The sequence below is a fragment of the Cyrtonyx montezumae genome, unplaced genomic scaffold (assembly GCF_038088225.1).
Source record: "Cyrtonyx montezumae isolate F1298 unplaced genomic scaffold, pur_monq_1.0 scaffold_3, whole genome shotgun sequence".
NCBI classification, from domain to species: Eukaryota; Metazoa; Chordata; class Aves; order Galliformes; family Odontophoridae; genus Cyrtonyx; species Cyrtonyx montezumae.
This window is the reverse complement of record NW_027072034.1, coordinates 126,602,475-126,622,344: the sequence shown is the minus strand read 5'-3', so window position 1 is coordinate 126,622,344 and position 19,870 is coordinate 126,602,475. Positions and strand designations below refer to the sequence as shown.

The window sequence follows — 19,870 nt, the reverse complement described above, 5'->3', positions numbered from 1 at the left end:
CTGAGGAAGCTATGGAAAATGGGAATATAGTTAACGGTTGGTTGTAGACTCACAGTTTGAGATCAACAATGGTAGCTGAGCCAATCTCGGCCGACTTAAAGGCGAGTCTGCATATCAAAGGACCTAAAGGACACATCAGTGCTGCAGATGTTTGTCTTGAGAGCAGCTTGTTGCTTTGTAGCCCATGAGATATGCTCCATTTATGGGGCATGAGCACATACAGCACGTTTGTAAGTGCTTTCACACTGCGTGGCCCAACTACAGCAAAAACTCATCTCCTATCCTTGTTCCACGGGCTCACACGGACAGCAGACAGCAGCTGCCATGGCACAAACCCTAAACAGCAAGCAACCCTAAACACTCCCTCGCAGGCATCGTCACCTTTCCGGACTGTTAAAACCTCTGCAAGGCATTCAGCTTCTCCAGCTCCCAGTCCTACAGGCGGTGCGGGATCCAGGTAGGGCAGCCATCCCGTGCGGAGCTTGGCGCGTCCCGGCCGCCCCGGAAGGCGTTCCCGCCGTGCCCCGGAAGTTGTGCGGCAGAGTCCGGCCCAGAGCGAGGCCCTGTCGCCGCCGCTGTCGGGAGGCGCCGCCGTTCCCCGCCGCGGACGCGGGGCCGCCTCTCGCCCGTGGTAGGCGGCCCGGCCCCGGGCTCGGCGGCCGGCGCGGGCTCATGGCGGAGGTGGGTGCGGGCGCTGCCGCTGTCCCGGCCGCGCCTCGCGGGGGTGCCCGGCCGGCTCCACCTCGCTCCTTCCCCGCGGTCGGGGACGCGCTCCTTATCCCGCCGGCGTGCGGGCGGGGCTGCGGGGGAGAGGGAGGGAGCGCGGGCGCGGAGCGGGTTCGGAACAAAAGCGGAGGTGGCCGGGCCGGCCTGGCGGCGGGGGCTGCCCGGGACAGGAGCGGGGTGCGGGAGCGGCTGCGCCCGGCCTGCTCGGTGCACCGGGCCGTACCCTGCCGGCTGTCAAGCGCTGGGCCGCCGCTCACGGAGCACGGCCGGTCCGCGCGGCGCGCCGGGCCCCGTCCTCTCGCTGCGAGCGCGGGACGGGTGGGTGTGGAGGATGCAGAGGTCGGAAAGGGGTTTCGGTACCGAGCCTCTGCGGTGTTCTGTTGGCTTCTTGGGCTCCCTGCTCAGTGTCAGAGCGCGAGAGGTGGTGGTGTCGAGGAGAAGCGGATAGGAATGCTGTTGGGCAGTCGGTCGGGGATGACACCGCGCTTACTGTCTGCGCGGCTGAAATCGCTGTGCGTGGAGGTGTTGGATAAGCTGCCAACTACAGTTTGATACTAGAAATATCGCCAGAACTTTTATTTTCCCTGTAGCTTTTGAATAGTACTTGAAATCCTCTCTTAGCTTTATTTATTTGTTACCGTGAAGAAGCATGGGTGTATATTCTATCTTGCTTTAATGGTATTAGTTAAAAGTAATTCTGTATGATGACTCTCATTCAGTCCACACTACTGGCTACGCAGTACGTTTGTATTTAGGGGAATTAAAATCTAATTTTCTTAATATTCATTGCTGTTTTAAAAGTGGATTGGATCAAATCCAGCAGGTCCAGATTCAGATCTGTTTGCTTGTCTAGATCAGCAGAACCATCAGCGAGGCTCCCTGTCTGTTTCCCTCAGTTAGCAAGTGCATCTGAGCAGCACAGCCAAACTGTGGGCCATGCTGGAGCCTGCTTAAAGAGAAATGTACATTGGTATCAGCATGAGTCACCAGTTCAGGCCCAGAAATATTCCCTGCATCACAAATGGAAAGTGATTAAGGACATTATTTCTTGTCTGAGAAGCTCTGGGTTTATTTGCCTGTGTATCAAGAATGCTTTGAAAATTCTTGTTGAAACAATGTTCCAGCAGTTATATTTGTATTTGGTTAAATAGTTTGGTTAAATAGCTTTCTGCTCGCTTTCCAGTTTAGTGTCTTGTCTTGAATGCTGGTGGTTAGCTGTAGTCAAAATAAATTGTTCTTATTTCAATATAGTTCCTACAGAGGAACTTGGAGCACTTCTTAATCGTATGAGAAACTATGATTAAAGAGGAGTTGTGCAGCCTTTAACAGGCAGTCTGTGGGAGAATCCAGCTCTGTAAGAAAAGGAGAATTTCATACACTGTAGGAAAATAGATGGCACTGGCAAAGACAGGTTCAGTGATATGTCATTATGGATCTGCACTCTGTTTGCCCCTTTCTTGATCTGCAGAGTTGATAGTTCTTGCCTGCTGCAGTTGATATGATTGCATTTCTTTCTTCTGGATGGGTATAAACAAGTATACTCGCTTGCCATGGGAACTATCCCCTTTTAAATCCAACAATGCAGTAGTAAATGTAATTGCTTGGAATTGGCAAGGTTATTTCTAACAGTCAGTCTTTACTATTACTTATAATAATTTACTTCTCAAAAATCAGCTTGGAAGAAGCAATATCTGTGCTTAGTAGGAGTTCTGATCATGCAGTCAGCATCATTCACTTCTGTGACCCCTGAGTCTCACAGTTCCAGCAGTACATTTGAGTGGTATCTGAAGTACGCTTCTCAGCAGAGGGGTTTACAAGACTACTTCTAATTGCCTGAACCGTTGCTTTAATTCCTTCTAAAGTTAACCTACAATTGAAATAATATCTGACATGTCTTTATTGCATGTATGTTCTTACTGTGCAAAAAATCAGAGCCACTTTAATCAGTGATACATAAAAGAATGTCTGGTGAAGGTATGGTTACTATGTTAGCATAACACTTTATTTTGCAGGGCAGAAGGAGTGAAGCTGGCTGCTGCAGCTGCCTGCTCCCGCCTCCTGCTGCTTGTGCCCAAGCAGGCTGTGGCTGCTTAGCTTTCCAAAAAATGCTGACATTTAAACTCAAAAAGAAATGTATTAGAATCATCACACTGAGCTGCTGTGGCAAAGTTAAACGTAAAATGGGGCAGTACACAGGTACTCCTCACAGCATCAGCTGTGGATCCAGACTGGATGGTTCTGCCTTTCTGTCTGCTCCCTGCTCGCCCCTTGTGCTGGGAGTGCCTGCCTGTGGAGCTGAACTGGTGACAACAAGTGGCTTTTCTTGTAGGGTGCCTGGAGGCACTGTGGGTGCCCCATCCTTGGGGGTGTTTGAAGCCAGGTTGGTTGGGGCCCTGGTCAGCTGGATCTGGTGGATGATAGTGCTGCTTGTGGCAGGAGGTTGAGACTGGATTGGTTCCCTCCGACCCAAACCATTCTATAATTCATTCTCTGTCTTTTAGCTGATGATGCTCCTTGTGAGATTGGGACTGGGTGCTTTGTGAAAGCAGCAGTGGGACCCATGTGCTGGAGGGGAAGAGCAGGGCTGCCTGGGCCTTGACCTGTGGCCAGTACTATGGGATTTCAGCTGGTACCCAACCACTTGGTGTGACTGTGTCTCCGACTGCCACAGGAGAATGCAGTTAGCCCTGTTTGCTCCCAGGCCATTGCTGCTGCTTCCTCCTAGGCACAGGCAGGTGGCCACGCAGCACTGGGCCGAGGTGCACCCAACAGGGTGGGCAGGATGAGGAGGAGGCTGGCACAGTGCTGCACAGATGGTGGTGAGGGGAGAAGGGTGCACCTATGCTTCTGGTAACAGGGATGTGTTGTGCCAGCCTGGAGCAAGCTTAATCCTGGCTGACTTTGGTGAGGTTGGGCTTGGGTTTAGCATGGAGGGTTTGCGTGCACTGTTTAGTTGTGGTTTGTTGGCATATTTAAAATTTAAGATCCCTTAATCTATGGCAGTGTGACTATGATTTCATTGTGCACTTTGAAGGGGTTTTAAGGAAGAATCTTGCTCTTTTGTGTACTAATGCCTTTTTTCTTTTTTTTCCTTTTTCTATTTTTACTTGGTACCTACTGTTTAATTTAGTGACAGTTAATGGAAAAAATATACTCCTGCTTATAACTGCCATTCATCTGTTGGTTTCTTGAGACAATGCATTTGTTGCACGTGTATTGAGTTTTTAAATATAAAAAAGGCTGAGAAAAGAAGATAGTCATCAGTGTGTGCTAAGAAACCTGCAGGATGTTCCACAGTAATAAGTAGTAAATTGAACATTAACAACAAATGATGAAAATGCTGAGGCTGACCTGAGGCTTAATGGTGTTGACTCCAGTTTCCCAGGAGGCAGCGTGTGACTCTTCTGTTAAAGTGCCGAGGCAGAGCTTAGTGGTTTTCCTAATCTGTCTTAAGGCTTCAAGGCTGTAACAGAAGTTTTGTTCAATGTTTCAGGATAGGCATTGCTTTTTGCAAACATCTGTGAAAGTTTTAGAGATTGCATCCTCCATTTGTCCCTGCTCTCTGCCATAGGTTGCCATGCCTGTTGATCCTTTCCAGCACAGAAGCTGTTAGCAGCTCTGCCTGCCTGAGGTGCACTGAGCAGTTCAGGGCAAGGTTAGCTCTGCTTGCCTTCACTGTGCTGTCGCCTCAGTGAACTTTCCCTGAAGTGAATGCTTGTGCCCTTCTGTGATTCCTGCTCTAGCAGATCTCTACGAATGATCAGCTCTCTTGACTGAGTGGCAGTGACTAACTGTGGGCATCAGTGCCTGCTGGAAGAAGTCATCTACTGTAGCTTTTCAGTCACGTTTTCCGAAACAGATTTAATGGACGTTGTTTTTGTCTGCTTCTAAGTAGCATCATTCTTCATCTAATCTATTTGGACTATTGGCTGAAAACTGCTGTCTGGAGGTGTAAATTCCATGCAGCACAGACAGGTGTTGTTTTAATTACTCAGAAGTTTTACAAGAGCAGGCATAACATAGCAGGCTTTATATTTTCCACTCTTAAGCATCACTTTGTTGTTGTTGCTGCCCCTTCTGTGTAATCAGAGCTATATGTAAACTTTCATTTCAGACATGAGCAGGTTATAAATTGGTGTGTGTTGTTTCTCATCTAAGTGTGTGTGTGTGCATGTCAAGCATCCAGTATGGCACTCTTTTTGGATTCTTCTTCATTGCCTCTGTCTGGGAGGCAGCAATCACAACAGCCAGTTTAGTTCACTCTTTAAGGCCTATCTTCCAGGAGCCGTGATTCTCCAGGATTTCAGCTTTAATAAGAGAACTAATAACTTTTTTTTCTGATGTTTATACAATAAAATGTCATGATTATTGCATATTTGGGATTGACTGTATTCTTTTCTAATTAGTGGAAGTGTTGTGATTACTATTTCTTTCCCTTGTTTCTGAATCCTTTAGTTTCACGTCCACTTTGTTCTCCTGAAATGCTTTCCCACCCATCTGGAGGGTGCTGAGGTTCCTGCTGTGTGAGCTGTACTTGCTCTGCTGCTGACTCTCAGGGGGCCCAGGATAACCCCCAGACTTTTCGCCTGGATCTTGTTTGATGTTTGACAAAGACTAATACTCATGTTACAGAATGTGTTCCTCTCTGTTACTTTATGATGCATACTGTTGCTGCCATGGCTGCCTTTCCTTCAACTTCCAGAATCTGCCGCAGTTAGCAGAGTGACTTCTAGTCAGAGGATCAGACTTTTTTCCCTTGGCTTCTCTTCCTGATGATTTTGGTCCTGGCAGCATTGGGATGCTGCTGTTGTCATTCCTATGGTGGTGACGGTTGCTGTAAACCACTGACCCGTTACTGTGTGCTGACTCAGTGATGAAAAGTTGCTTTAATTTCCTGCCTTTGCAAGTAGAAAATAGATCCTCTGTGCAGTTATGCTGGTACCTGAATTCCCGTATTTCTGGTGGAAGGTGAAAAACGTCATCGGACAGGTCCACTGAATTCCTGCAGCCACAAAGTGATTCTTTCCCGCTGGGATTTACCTCCACACATCAGACTGTCATCTTTCAGGCAGATTTTCTTTTGTCAGAGGTACTACCTTGTGCATTAGTGTGACACTTGGCACAACGTGTAGCTGGGAACATCTCACTCTTACTGTAAGCCAGTCAGTTAAAAACAACAGTGGCAACACTGTATTTGTTATCTGAATGCTGGAAGGATGAACAATACTAGATGAAAATATAAAGTTTTCATAAACTTTTGTCTTTGTGTGTTCTCCCTGTTTTTGTAGTAGCATGTGGTAATGTATTTCTGAGAGGGAATGCGTTGGTTTCATAATTCATCAGATATTTGGCAGGGCAGAGTTGACTTGTTTTGCTGTTCCTTAGCATATGATGCCATCTTTTCCCCAAGTGGAGATGTTGAAGCAGCAGCTTTGCATGGGAAACTCCCACTATCTTCTGCAGAAAAACAAACTGGTTTACGTGTAAGCTTTGAGTGAAAAAGGAATGGTCTAGTGCAAGCTGTATTCCATTTTGATAGCAACGTATCTTGTGCTGAGCTTTCCTGAGATGATAGCAGCAGCTTTTTACATAATTGTACAGCACAAACAGAGCTGACTGTGAAGCAGTTGTCCTTCAGACGTTGAAATTTTTCAGTCTGTTTACGAGTATCAACAAACACAGTGTGTATACTTTTGCCATGCATTGAATGCTTCTATTTTCCTTTAATTTAGCTTAAAACTAGTAATGGAATTCCTGAGGTTTTGAAAGGAATAGCTCTCGGCAAGCAGAGGATTTTGAAACCGAAGGCAAATTAAGATACCAAGCAAACACAGGGAGGGATGCTTCTCCAGGGACATATGTTACGATTATTCTGACGTCTTGGAGACTGTTAGTTGGATTGGGTTTTATTCACACGCACACATCTGTCTATTTATTTTTGTGTAGGCATTGTTATTGTTGTTTTGTTTAATAATTAAAAATAAAGATACTGAAACTCAAGTGGCCTTCTTTTATTCCTTGCTGTCACCCAGGAGGTTTAGCCTTTTCAACCAACCGTTAGAAGCAGGGGGCATAATGCTCTTCTTAGGTTTTTCCTTGTATCTGACTGTATTTTTCAGAAATTCAAGCATTGCCTGAAGTGTGTAATTAAATTAAAGATTTTATTTTAAATAAAATAAACTTTTATTTTAAGTGACAGCAATAATTGTAATAGGAATAGCTATCATACATCTCTCAGCTGGTGCAGTATACAGACAAAACTCACATTTATGTTTTCCAAATGTAGCTGTGCTTTTAGAAAGCACGTGGCTAAGAGCTGCTTTAGTTTGGTGGGAGTAGAAGATGGGGCACATGGAAGTTTGCCTGGCTGTTCCAACCTTGTCACTCCCTGGGGACAAGGAGGGACAAGGGTCTGCAGTGCTATTTGCTCTAGGCATCTCCTGTCCTCCTGCTCTCTGTAATCCTAAAATGCAGCATTTATGGGAAGATGCACTTATTGTGTCTTATCTTCTCAACTTAGCTTACTGTGTTTCTTTGTGCAGTGTCATGTCTCTGTGTGCCTTCACTCAGCCCTGCATTTCCTTGCAGTGTTTCTTATTATTGTAAACATTTTGAATGCCTTGGAGCTCATTATCAGCTCTCTCTAACTTAACTCATTTGCTCTCTGCAACACTGCTGACAGTACTATAATCCTCTGTTGCCCAGGGCAGTAGTTAGGGTGGTGCCCTCTTTTTTCATTTTTTTCCCTTCTCCAGTCCGCAGTCAAATTTAATTCCTATCCTTCCTTGTCCAAACAACGTCTCCCAAGATTGTTTTCTTTTTTTGGTCTTTACAGAGTTTAGGCCTGTAACTGTCATCTGGAGCACTTCAAGGGCCTCCTCCTGAAATTCACATCCCTGCCATCTGTGTAAGGTACAGCTGGTAAGGTGTTTCAGTAGTCTGCTTGACTGCTGGTTTCTCTCAGTGAGGCTGTGTTTGTTGTCTTTGAGTCTGAACAATCTGCATCTTATATTTCCACATGATACTCCCCCTTTGCCTTGCTGCTCACAGACTATCTCTTCACTTTCATACCATGGCTTTGATTTAGGAAACTTCTCAGTATTATCATATGTAATATATGCTAATGCTACTACAAGAGATTACACCTCTGACTTTGGGTTATTAGAGTACCCTCCCATTGTGTCTCTGCTTATACAGATGAACTATGCTTTTATCTCCTTTCTACCTTTCTATTAAAAGTAAATGAATGCAAATATGCAGGCCTATGAAAATTACACTGCTGTGTCTTCCAAATTTTGTTTTCTTGTCTGATGGCTGTACTTCCTTACTCTGCAGTAGGAAAGAAGCACTAGTGATGTGCTTTAAACTTTGCTGTGGGTGTACAGTGTCAGAGTTTGTGGTCTTCATACATGATTTCGGATAGTAAATATTATTTGCTGCACATTAAAAATTGTATTGGGCAAGACAAATGTATTAAAGTTAGAGTCCATGCTTATTGCAGAGCAGAAGTTGATTTCAGCAGAAGCAATCTTTCTTTTCTTTTTCCTTTCATAATAAATAGGAGAAGCCAATTGACTCCACAGTATTTTTTCATTTCTGATGGAAGGCTGGATTGCAAACACTTGTGTTTTCCCCATTGATTGTTTAGCCTTTGCTTTCAATTAGAATGATTGCAATAGTTTAGCTCCTTTAGCTCACTGTACCTGTCTTAGGAAAGTTCTAGGATGGTAGAATTAAATAGTCATGAATCATTTCTGAGTCATAGCAGCCACCTTGTGTTTCATTCTCCTGGAGTTCACTGAGCAGCCTTCCAGACTTTGAAGTTGAGAGCATGGGGTATGCATTGCTCATCAATTTGTACAGCAGATACTGTGAAAGAGCAGTGGCAGCTCTAGTGTTAATTTTATTAAATGAACTGATATCAGTGCCATCGTAAGCTGAAAGTTTTGCATCAGTCCATGTAGTGTTTGTGTAGCTTGGAGACATTCTTACTCCAGAATGATTAGACCCTCCTTTAAGGATTCAGTTGGCAAATGTGTGGATGCTCTGTGCGAATGTGAATGTCTCCTTTATCATCTTCATTTACTGTATGTGTTTTAAACTATAGCATTGATTTTTGTGAGAGAGCATCCTCTGTATTTGCAGTTTGGCTGGAAAGGATGCCATTCCGTTTCTTTGTAACTAAAAAACATTCGCCTGTGACGTTTTAGATCTCAAAAAGTAATGATCAAGCTAGCATTTTATTCAATATTATCCAGTAAATTGTTCTCCAAGCATTGATTTTTACGACCGGGCTGGACGGTGCTTTGTGCAACCTGGTCTAGAGGGAGCTGTCCCACCTGTAGCAGAGGGGTTGGAACTAAATGTTCTCAAAGGTCTCTTCCAATCCAAACCATTCTATGATTCTGTGGTATTTATGTTGTACTATAATATTGTGAGGCCTGTGTTTAGAGAGATCTTGAGTAATACATGGCAGTTGGGCAGTCCTGCAACTCTCGATAATGCTTTATTCTTAAAAGCTGCTGGACTAGAAAAGAATGTGTACAGTAAGGGAAGAGGGGAATGTGCTACATAGGCTTGAAACTATTTTCCTTTCCCCCTGCCCCCACTCCTCTTTTTTCAGGTAGGCAGGTAGATGGGTAAACCTTTCTTACCTAGTGCTTACATTCTCCCTCTTCCAAGTTCCAGAACCTGTTTTGAAAACAAAAGTGGGGAAGGCATTTTCAGATTGTCTTTTAGGTCTTCGGTTCTGGAGCAATGTTTGTTTTGTCTTAGAGGCACAACGTATGCCAGAAACTCAGATAAGCTTCTAGTTTCTGTAAGACTCTTCCAGTGTGAGTATATATTGTGGCTGTTATTTTCAGATACTTATGGCCACTTAGGATCTTGAAATATTTCTTCCAGTAAAGGGCAACAAGCTGCCCTTCAGAATCTGAAGTTTAAGGTATTTATCTTGGATTTTCTGTGCCTACAGTGAATGTGGATCATCTGACCTTCACATATGTGTTTTCTTTTACTGTGACTTTCATCCATAAGTGTCAGTTTGTTTGCTTAATAAATATTTATTTCTTCCTGCTTCAGAGTTCCTTGTCCTGCTAAATCTTTCTAAATCGATCATGTAAAGCACGATTTCATGTGTCTGCAAAGTTTAAATTTACCTCTTTTGAAGAGTTTGTATGTATGAAGTCACCTGTAATATTTAGTCCTGGTTTGTTAAGTGGATGCAGCTCACTTCAGAGGGTGTATTTTTAAAAGTTTTATATTACAGTAAAACATAGCTTAGTATTGTTAATAATGTGGAACTTAGAAACACCATTCTGAAGGTTTGATTATGCTGATACTGTAACCCATTTAGCATTTTTTGTGAGTTCTTCATTGCTGACGTTAAAATAAGTCAGTAATGCTTATTGATGTACAGCCTGTCCCCGTCTTTTGTCCACTGCAAAGGACATAAATATCTTTGACTTCCCCCGAAGCTCAGCCTAGAGCAGCTTTGGACTGGTTGTGCCTCAGTTTACATATTAAAGTGTTAGGGCTCACAGAAACAAACATGTAAAAAATCAATTGTCAGGCAGTTAAATCTAGTTTATGTTCACATCACACCTCTGATAGCTTCCACTGCTCTTAACCTTTTGATATGTAAATTGGAGCACAATTTTGAGTTACTCTTCATTTTTTTCAAGTTTCTGCTTCATGTTTTAACTTCTCATGTAACTGCAGGTGAGAAAACTTAGTGAGGTCCATAGGACAAAAAGGTGCAACTACTTATATGCCAATAAATTCACTATTTACAGCCTTTGAACTCTGTAGGAGTGAAGGAGAGCCGGACTGCAGGTGGGTTCTTCATAGTTTGGAGTAGGAAGGTGTGTGGAGTAATCCTATGTAGCTGTGAGTTGGAGTACTTCATAAGAAATCTTGTCTTCTAGGGAAAGATTAAATAAAATAATTAAACGGCTTATTTTATGCTAAGAAGTAGAGTGGTACAAACTTGTGTGATACATCCAAGTGCATCCACTTTGATTCTGAGATGCCTGACTGCAGCGTGCCCTGGGTGGGTTGGCTCCTGTGCTGTCTTGCCCAGCATGAAGGGCATGAGGGATTGTGCATTGTGTTTTTTGCACTGTTCTGCCTTCAGCACAAGTTTTAGAAGTGGAGCAAATGGGATATTGTACGTGAAATATGTGGTGAAAATGAGTGACCTAGATGTGCTGGATTTTCTTTGCCAATGGAGTTTTGCTGGTGATTAATAGGTAAAATTGCTGGGGTGGAGGGGTAGATGGGGAAGGGACAGAGAACATTCAGTCTTCTGTAGAAAGAAAATCTTCAGCTCTCTTCTGTCATTTGGGTGCATTCAGCTTTATATTCTGCTCCATCATTAGTATGTAGAAATGCTGGCATTCAAATTGTCAGAAACTGGATGTAACCCAGGAGCTGAAAAGAGTGTAAACTTCTGTAGAATGAAATATATGAAGCTTCCATGTCAGCTAAAGAGGAATATGTGAAATACTGTAGTAATGAGGTTTTAAAGTAGTTAGATTTTAAATTAGTTCCGTATGAAAAGTGTGCTGTATCAAGGGGATGTAGCCTCAGAAGCCCTTTTGTATTTCTTGACTTCAGAACAAAAAGGGAAAGAAAACAGATGAATGCTTGGAGAGATGGAATAATAAAGTTGAGTGGGTTTTAGTGAGCAGTAAAAATATTGTTGTATCTTGCCTCTAATAGTAGATGTTGTGGGTTAAGCTGCTTGTGATTTGGGAAAAAATGTGGCTTACATTCGCTATAAGTGCGTTATGAGAATAAATTCCAAGACGGGAGGCTTTTTTTTACTTAGATCATTGATTATCTATTATTAGAAATGGACTACATTGAGGTGGGTGGCTTTTCTTGAGTTACAACTTCACGGATACTAGATGTAGGCATGTTTAAAGCTATTGTAAAACTTGAAGGAGTAAGGAGGTGGCATCTGTAGCATGTCAGCCTTTACTTAAACAGAAAATGTATCTGAAATAATCACCAATTTGTTTGATGTAAAATTCTGTTTGTTTCAGAGTTCCTCATAGGCTAACCCTAATAACAGACTTTGTTTAACAATTTCTTTGGGTTTCAAATCCATATTTGTGAATATTTTGCTTTTAAGCTACCAGTGAGACTAAAACCAAGCTGGGTGAAGTGCTGATAGCTCAACTGGATGTCATAGTAGTAGTTGGTTTTCATTTTAATCTAGAAGCAGAGGCAGTGCAGCTTGGGGCAGCTGCTGCACTTTTTTCTTCCATTTGCTTTGCACAACCGTCTTGTACATGGATGATCAAGCTGCTTGCAAATCATTTTACAGTGTGCCTTGCAGATTGGTGTTTGCTTGTTTTAAAAGGCCATGCTGTGCTCTGCAGCAATGTAGTGACTGATGTGTGAGTGGGTCAGTGTTTGCCTCCTGTGTGAGGCAGGGCTGGCACCTTGGCAGCATTGTGTACTGTATGCATCAGCTCCTGGCTAATGTTAGTTGCTGCTTCCCAGAACTTCCTTTTGGTTCCAGGAAAGGTCTGAATGCTTCCCTAGAAGCGTGTGATGATTGTCAACCTGCACCTAATGTAATGAATAGTACCCTTGGGTTCTGTGGTGCTCTGGGATTTTTCAAGCACAGTTTGTATGTTTTGTGTGTTATTTATCCATGCATTAGTATTTTTTCCTTTTAATCTTTTGCTGGCTATTGCCAGTCTGAAAGATGCACTTCATCTAAGGCACGTTGCTGTTAATGGTATAAGTCTGTGTCAGTGACATGACAGAGGCTTTTGCGTGTGTAACTAAGCTAGTGGGCAGCATCAGCTGTACATGGTTCTCAGGAACTCTCACATCAGACATATCCAATGCCACGTGGGCAGTATGCTGAGTTTGAGGTTTCTGTGGTTGTTGTTCCCTGGGCTCTCTGATGACCAGCAGGGAAACCCTGACGCACCAAAGACTGAATAAATCAGCTATCATTTCAGTACATCGGTTGCAAAAATCATCATGCCCATACAGATTTGTTTGCCCAGTTTGGCTTTGGTTCAGTGGTTACAATAATAAGAAAGTAATCATCAAGTAAGCAGCCAAGAATTGTTTTTCTAAACGGAGTAAGGTAAAAATGGTTCAACTGATGTAGGGCTGTTAGTATGGGGAAAGTTGAGGAAGTTCATGTGCTTATGGTCCCCATTAGAAGTAGATGTGTGTGGCATGGCTGCCTGCAGACTTCTGCAGGAGGTGGTGTGGGGCTGTTTGCTACCAATTCATCAGCTCATGGACATCAGGGAAAGCTCATTACATTTGATCAAGATCGTGACAGACTAAGTAATTATTCTGGAGGTGTTAATGACCGTTCAGTAGCAGCTTCAGAGGGAATGGACCCACCTTAGTTTCTTCTGGTTGGTGAATCAGGGCTGTATCTCAGGCACATGTGGGGCCTATCTACAGTGCACAGGTAGGCTGATCAGCACATTCATGCTCTAATGACATGTATGCTAGTCAAACTTGCTGCATGTTTTGAGCCTTACATTATTCTCGTTCTTGCAGTACTTTCCTTTAATAGAGACTTTCTGATGAGCTCAGATGATTTATGGAGGGCTGGTGGATCATTGTTCTACTGAACACAGCCCTGGAGATGATAAAAGCAGATAAAAGCTCTTTTTATCTAAACTGTATATACATAATGTTAAACAGCGTTTGGGAGTGATTAACATGAAGAGGAATTGGAACAGATGACATTTCTGAAGTGAAAATTTTATATTTCTCCTACATTTCCTTGATGGCAAATAATGTAATGAGTTTTCCTTCTGTGCAGTCACAGACCTCAAATGATCTGTCTGTCCTGGAAGGATGTCTAGAAACTGGTTATGACCTACAGGAATTAATATATTTTGGCTGATAACAATAGAAATTGATCAACTTCCACTTTTTATCTGCCTCCACGATCTGAAGTCATTGAGATTTTTGACCAAAGCAGGAGGCACATAGGAAAATGTCATCTGCTGTGCCTTGATGAATTGGATGCCATAGATCAGAATTTCCTCCATTTGTAAATTTGGGGCTGAATTTACAAGCTATTCATAAACTTAAGCTTTTCCCTACTTACAGGGAAACAAATTGTTTATGAGGGCTTCAAACAAAAAGTGTAACTTCATTCCATGGTTCGGAAGGGACTTAGTTGCTTTAGAACAGCTGCACACTAGGATTAATCTTTTTCTCCCCCTTTCTTCCTATAAACTGGAATTCTCATATTCTGTTTCTCTCATCCTTTCTTGTAAATAAACTAACTTCTTAGTGACCCTGCTGTTTGGGGAGTTGGTCGGCATTTCTGCTGTGGCAGCAGATTTGTATGTGTGCAGCACCAGGCAGGTTTCAGTCTGACAGGAGCCCTGCTCGCAGCACACCACAGGCTTCCAGCTGCTGGCACAGCACAAGCAGGGGATGAATATGTTCTGGCTGTGGCTCCATGCTATATTATTTAAAAGTTTTCCAGCTGTTTGTTTTGCTTTCTGCACTGCATTTTGCTGCCCTATCTATTGCAACATTATACGTGTATATATATGTTTTATGTATATAGGGTGTATATAAACACACAGGGTAACTGAAATAGACTAAATTAGAAGTCCTTTTTCCTTCCAATGAAACATGTACTTTGTGTAATGTTCTTTCTCCCAGACACTTAAGTAGTATTTATTTTTAAAAGATAAAATACGGTTCTCTTGTACTGTAGTTTATAGAATAACATGCAGAAATTAATCCACACTTTCAGCTATTCAGCATAAATGGTTTGTTTGAAAGAGCCTGGGGATGTTAGGTTCATAATCTTGGATGTATGTGAAGAGTTAAATAATTGATGTGAAGGTGGGTGACAGCATCAAAGCATATATCATCTTTAGAATAAGTAACAAGTGTGTTACACTGGTCGGACATCACAGAAAACTCATCTGATGCAGGTGTAGAACCAGATTTTGTAGGAGCTGGGAAAGGTAGGGCTGTGGAAGATTGTAAGTGGTTGAGTGGGGCCTGATAAGAAAAGGGGACTGGGAATCAGTAGGAAGAAGGTTCAATTTTAACATGTTCTGCATTTGGGGAGCTTGACTTAGTCAAACCTGCTTAATATCAACTGCGAGTGTTCTCTCAATTCAGTTGCGTGTGAGGTCTGAATTATAATGTTTGACAGCATTAGTGTGTATCTAGTTATCAAGTTTTGTAGTTCTAAATTGTGCTCACCATTTCTGATTTTGTTATGCAGAGATAAGTAACTTCTGTGCTTTGTTTGGGAAAGGGCCTCTTCCAGTGCAGAGGAAGGAATTGCAATGAATTGATAGAAGATCTGGGCTTAACATGCACTGTAAAGCAGCATTATGATTTCTGCTTCCTTGACTCCAGTTTTTTTCTATTTCTGATCTAGAACGTAAAGTAGCCTTTGCAGATTTTGGGTTGCAGTTTCTGCAACATTCTTGTTGACTAATTCAGTTATTGCTAGATGTGTTGCTTTGACAGAAGTGTTTTGTTTGCTTGTACAGTCTGAGACACATATTTTCATGGTTTATCTTGGAATACCCAAACTTGCTTTGGAACATCGTTGCCAAAGACTATTACGCTTAGTGATTATTATGTTTATGAAGTTGTTGTGTTTTCTCAAACCACAATTCTTGTAAAAGGATAATTGGGTTAAAGCTTGGGCTATTCTTTGGGGATTCTGTGCCACTGCCAAAATATTTTCAAACAATACTTAGTTATCATTTCAAAGATACCCTTTTAGCTTGGAGTACTAAGTAGTGGAATAAGATTATAAAACATACTGCTGTCCCTCTAGCTTACTGAATCTTAATTTTAAGGTGAAAGGAAGCCATTAGAAATCAGGCTTGCTACCAGGATAAAATGTGTTACTTTATGTGAAGGCTTGAAGCTTACATTCTTACTTGAAATGAACCTTAGTGCTGATCATACATAGACTAGTTGGGGAGATGCTGATGTCTTGCTGTTTGCAGCTGTGAAGCAAATCATGGACTTCAGAGGTATCGTGCCATGTGTTTACCAAAAATGTAATTTACTGCTGAGTTTGGGCAGTGCTTGAGCTGGAGTGGGTAAGGATGCTTGATGTCTGTGATGACTTGAAAGTAATAGGAATGACTTCTGTCAGTGAGATGAAATGACTCAAATGTTGGAAGCTTAATCTTAACTTGTATGCTCAAATGAAGTTTATTTCCTTATTGTAAAGTTGTAGGAGTAAGTGGATTTTTTAATTTTCTTTTTAAAACAAAATCTGTGCTGGGTTAAATGGTTGCCATTCCTGTTCCTAAGTATTTAGGGACTTCTGAAGCCATATTTCTGCAGAATCTTTGATACTCAAATTGCTGTGTCAGTGGGTGTTAAAAATTGCACTGCTAGGAGTTGCAGAATGCCAGCACGCTGCTTGTGTAAGTTTAGATTTGTGAGTCATACCAATACTGTTGTTTATCTTGAAACTGAGCTATTATGCTTTTTGTAAAACAAAAAAACAAAAAAAACAAAAAAACAAAAAACAAAAAAAAACCCCTTATTTTCCCCAACGTTTAATCAGATTTTAGTGTTTGCTTGAAATTATACTTTGCATACATAACTGTATTTTTGTATGAGCTTACTTGTGCATAAAATAAGTTGAAAGGAAGTGGTTTCAGAGGCTACAGCCCTATTTCTTTTCCCATAGGTGTTCTATAGGTAAACACTGTAAAAGCAGCATACAAGATGATGCATTTAACAGATCTCTGTGGTATCCCTTTGCATGATAATGAAACTGTTTTCATGGCCACTTTAAAATGATGGAAGTATGACCAGCTGACAGACAAAAATGTATGACTTTTGCTTGGGCTGCATGGTCTACCCTTCCTTTTATTGGTGAAGGTGGGGCCTTCTTGAGATTGGTGTGGTGCTCAGGATTAAATGTTCTGGTAGAGAATTATGCATTTTTAAAGATGATTCTTTTTGGCATTTTTTTCTGGGCTTCATTGTCAAATGTGAGCAGTTAAACAGGACAAGATACTTAAATACTGGCTGTGAGTCACAATTTGGACTGTCTGAGATTTCACAAGAGTAGTAAGAAATTATTGTTGTTTTTCTTTTGTTGTTGGTTTGTATTCAGAGAAGCAATCAGGGATTGGCCGTGCAGAGTTGATGCAGTAGCCCAGTATTTAATCTGCAGTGTTTAGTGAGCATTACGCAACTGTTTTGATTAGCAGCATTCACTCTTGGTTTTTTTTAAAGGTACACAGTGGTCTTAGTTGTTCCCTTTGCATAACTAATACCAAAATCTCTGGTTAAGTGACAAAGTACTACTAATAATGGAAAGGAGATATGAATAGAATACAGTTGAGTTTCTTTAGTAAACTGGAGCTTTGTACATCCTTCTCCCCAGCTGCCAGTCACTCCTATACCACACGTACATAGGTGTGGCTGCTGGGACTTAGTTAAGATAATGTGGCTTCTAAAATTGTAAAATAGAATATTTAAGGGAAACTCAGTAGCTTTGCATTAAGAGCGTGGTAAAAAGAGCTTTCACATTTCCAATGGTTTTCAAAGGTATCTGCCTGCAATGTTAAAATATTTAACATTAAACGTGACCCTTACGAGTATTTGCTTGAAAGAGCACTTTCTTTAACCTTAAACTCAGTAGCTCCTTTCTATATAACTACTTGTTGCTACTGATAAAAGGTGTGCTGTTAGTTACGCTCAGCCTGCTCCTGTTTTGTCTGCTTAGATTAGCACTGTTGCTTTGATATGTGGAGTAGATTAAGATACTGATTTATCTGGGAGTTCTTTTCACTATTAAGTTCAGATGATAGGGTGCTTGTTACACGAAACTGAAATTCTTAACGTTGACTTGTAGTTTTACTAAAGGGTGGTCTTGTGCACAGATGTTCACAGGAATTTTGTTTCTCAATTCTCCCCAGAAATGTCCTTAAAGACAACAGAGAACCCATGTTTTGCACTGAATCACCAGGCGAGCTTGTGATGTTAATCGCATTATAACATCTGGTTTTGCTATTTGTATTGCTCCTTTTCTGAATGAAGAAAAGAAGCAAGAACAATTAAAGATAAATACGTTGAATCTGAACCCATCCGTGTTTGATAGCTGAAGTTGTAGCGAAAGATTGGAAAAATTTACAGATTTGTGGAAACATCTAGTATTTAATAGTTGTTTTGATATCATTCAACGTGTGGGTAAATTAATTGGGAAGGCATGCACAGGGTTGTGATACCTGTGATATTGTTATATTGCTTGACCATTTAGGGCACTGTTTTTTTTTTCCCCTTATGTCTGTGTGAAATCTTTGGGGTAGTTCTCACAGATCTGTTGCAACTTTGGCTGTGCTTTCAGCCCCCTCCTCCAGGATATTATAGTGCTGGTAGGTGCAAATAATCATCTCCATCTGCCTGTTTGCTGTGTAGCTTCAGTAGAAACTGACCTTTTTGTGCCTTGCATAGACTTCAGATTGTAAGGGAACTGTGGAAGACTTTTTGACAAGGTGCTCTGTTTTTCCCTTGGCGTACAAGAAAACCACTTAAAATGGCAGTGGAAAGGATTTTAATCTCACACGATCAAGATTCCTGTATAAGGACCTTTGTACTTGCAGGCTGTATTAACTCTTACACTGCAGTTCCTGTAGGGCAAATGGATTATTCTTTGACACAATATGTCTTCAGGATGTCTATATTTCAAAGTCTTTGTCCATTACAATTTATAATTTTGACTCTTACTGTTGTGGACCATTTGCACCAAAGGTTTGAAAAAAAAAAAAAAAGTGGATTTTTTTTGGAGCTTAGTGTTGACTGTAAATAAGATATAGCTGAATTTTGCTTGGAAGCTTTACCTAGGTCAGGTTTACTAAGAGGTTGTGCACATCTCCATTTCCAAGTCTGCTCCCATTAGCTGCATGTTTTATATCTCTTTATAGTTGTGGAGTCTAAGGAGTTATATAGAGTAGGATATCAAATAAAACCTCTGTTTAAGTATAGAATTGCATGCAGAAACTCGTAACCATCTATACTGAAATCAAGGGTAAACTGTAGGGAATGTAAATTGTACAATTGTGTAAATAGGTAGTCAACCAGAGGTGTGTCTGCACCTGGTCCTGTCATCTGAGGTGTTATGTGGCTCCATTCAACTGGCCTTCTGTGCTATGCAGGGTACGTAAGTGGAGTGTGGTGATGCTCGTCAGCCTGCTGATTTGTGAAGCCTCAGATTTGGTACCAAAGGGACAGTTGTTCATTTCAGAGTATTTTCTAGCAGTAGTCCCTATAGGAAGGGCAGACGAATAGAAAAATCAAGGTAGACTGAAAAGGAGGAGTCTGTTTTTGGTAACCATGTTTTAGGAATCAAATTTCAGTCAAGTGTCTTGTGATACTGTTACCCAATCTGCATGCTTCTGGAAAATTTCTTCTGAACAGCACACTGAAGATACCTGAAACTCCTTATTGAAGATACTAGATCAAAAATACAAGATATGTTAATGAAATCTTGCAGTTTACACTTCAGACTTGGTAGCTTTGTTACATAGCAAATATTTTGATTTTTCTGTCCAAAGATGCTTTGCAACCACGCACCATCCCTATTATTTTCACTGTTCCATGTTTTAGGATACTCAGTCGTTTCTGTGACTTCTATCAGTCTCACTTGAATTGAGATGATATGCTAAAAATGTATTTCTCAGCAGGAATATATTTTATGACAGTGTTCAAATTTAGTTTTTACTCCATAATTGCTTTCAAAAATCTGAATAGTGGAGAAAGGCTTACTCTTCTGTTTTGTTTTTACTTTTCAGTGCCAGCATTTGTTCTTAGTCATATGTTGCTTAAGGCTAGAATGGAGAACCTGGTCTGACTTCATTTTGTTCAGATAAGCTATTACATCTCATCCATTTACTCTTGAATTGAAACCAGTTAACTTTCTACCTAAATAACGTACTCCAGAACAAGCTTGATTTTTGAGCTGCTCAAGAGATCAAAGCTCTACCAGTTTTCTTGTCTGTTTGTTGCATACATTAATTACCGTGTATTTATTGTGTGTATAATCATTTGGGTTTTTTTTACACTTAATGGTTTTGAGACAGATTTCTCATTCTCAAAGGTTTTAAAAGGTTATCTTTTCTTGAAGTGTAAACGGTCT

General features: G+C 41.4%; 1 protein-coding gene across 1 annotated transcript in view; it reads left to right on the top strand.

Annotated features, from left to right (window-relative positions):
• The first annotated feature begins 562 nt into the window (after nt 1-562).
• FRS2 (fibroblast growth factor receptor substrate 2) overlaps nt 563-19,870 on the top strand; it is a 43,195-nt gene continuing 23,887 nt past the window's right edge. The window contains exon 1 of the mRNA XM_065743317.1: nt 563-681. The gene's annotated coding sequence lies outside the window, so the exon portion shown is untranslated. The remainder of the gene's footprint in view (nt 682-19,870) is intronic.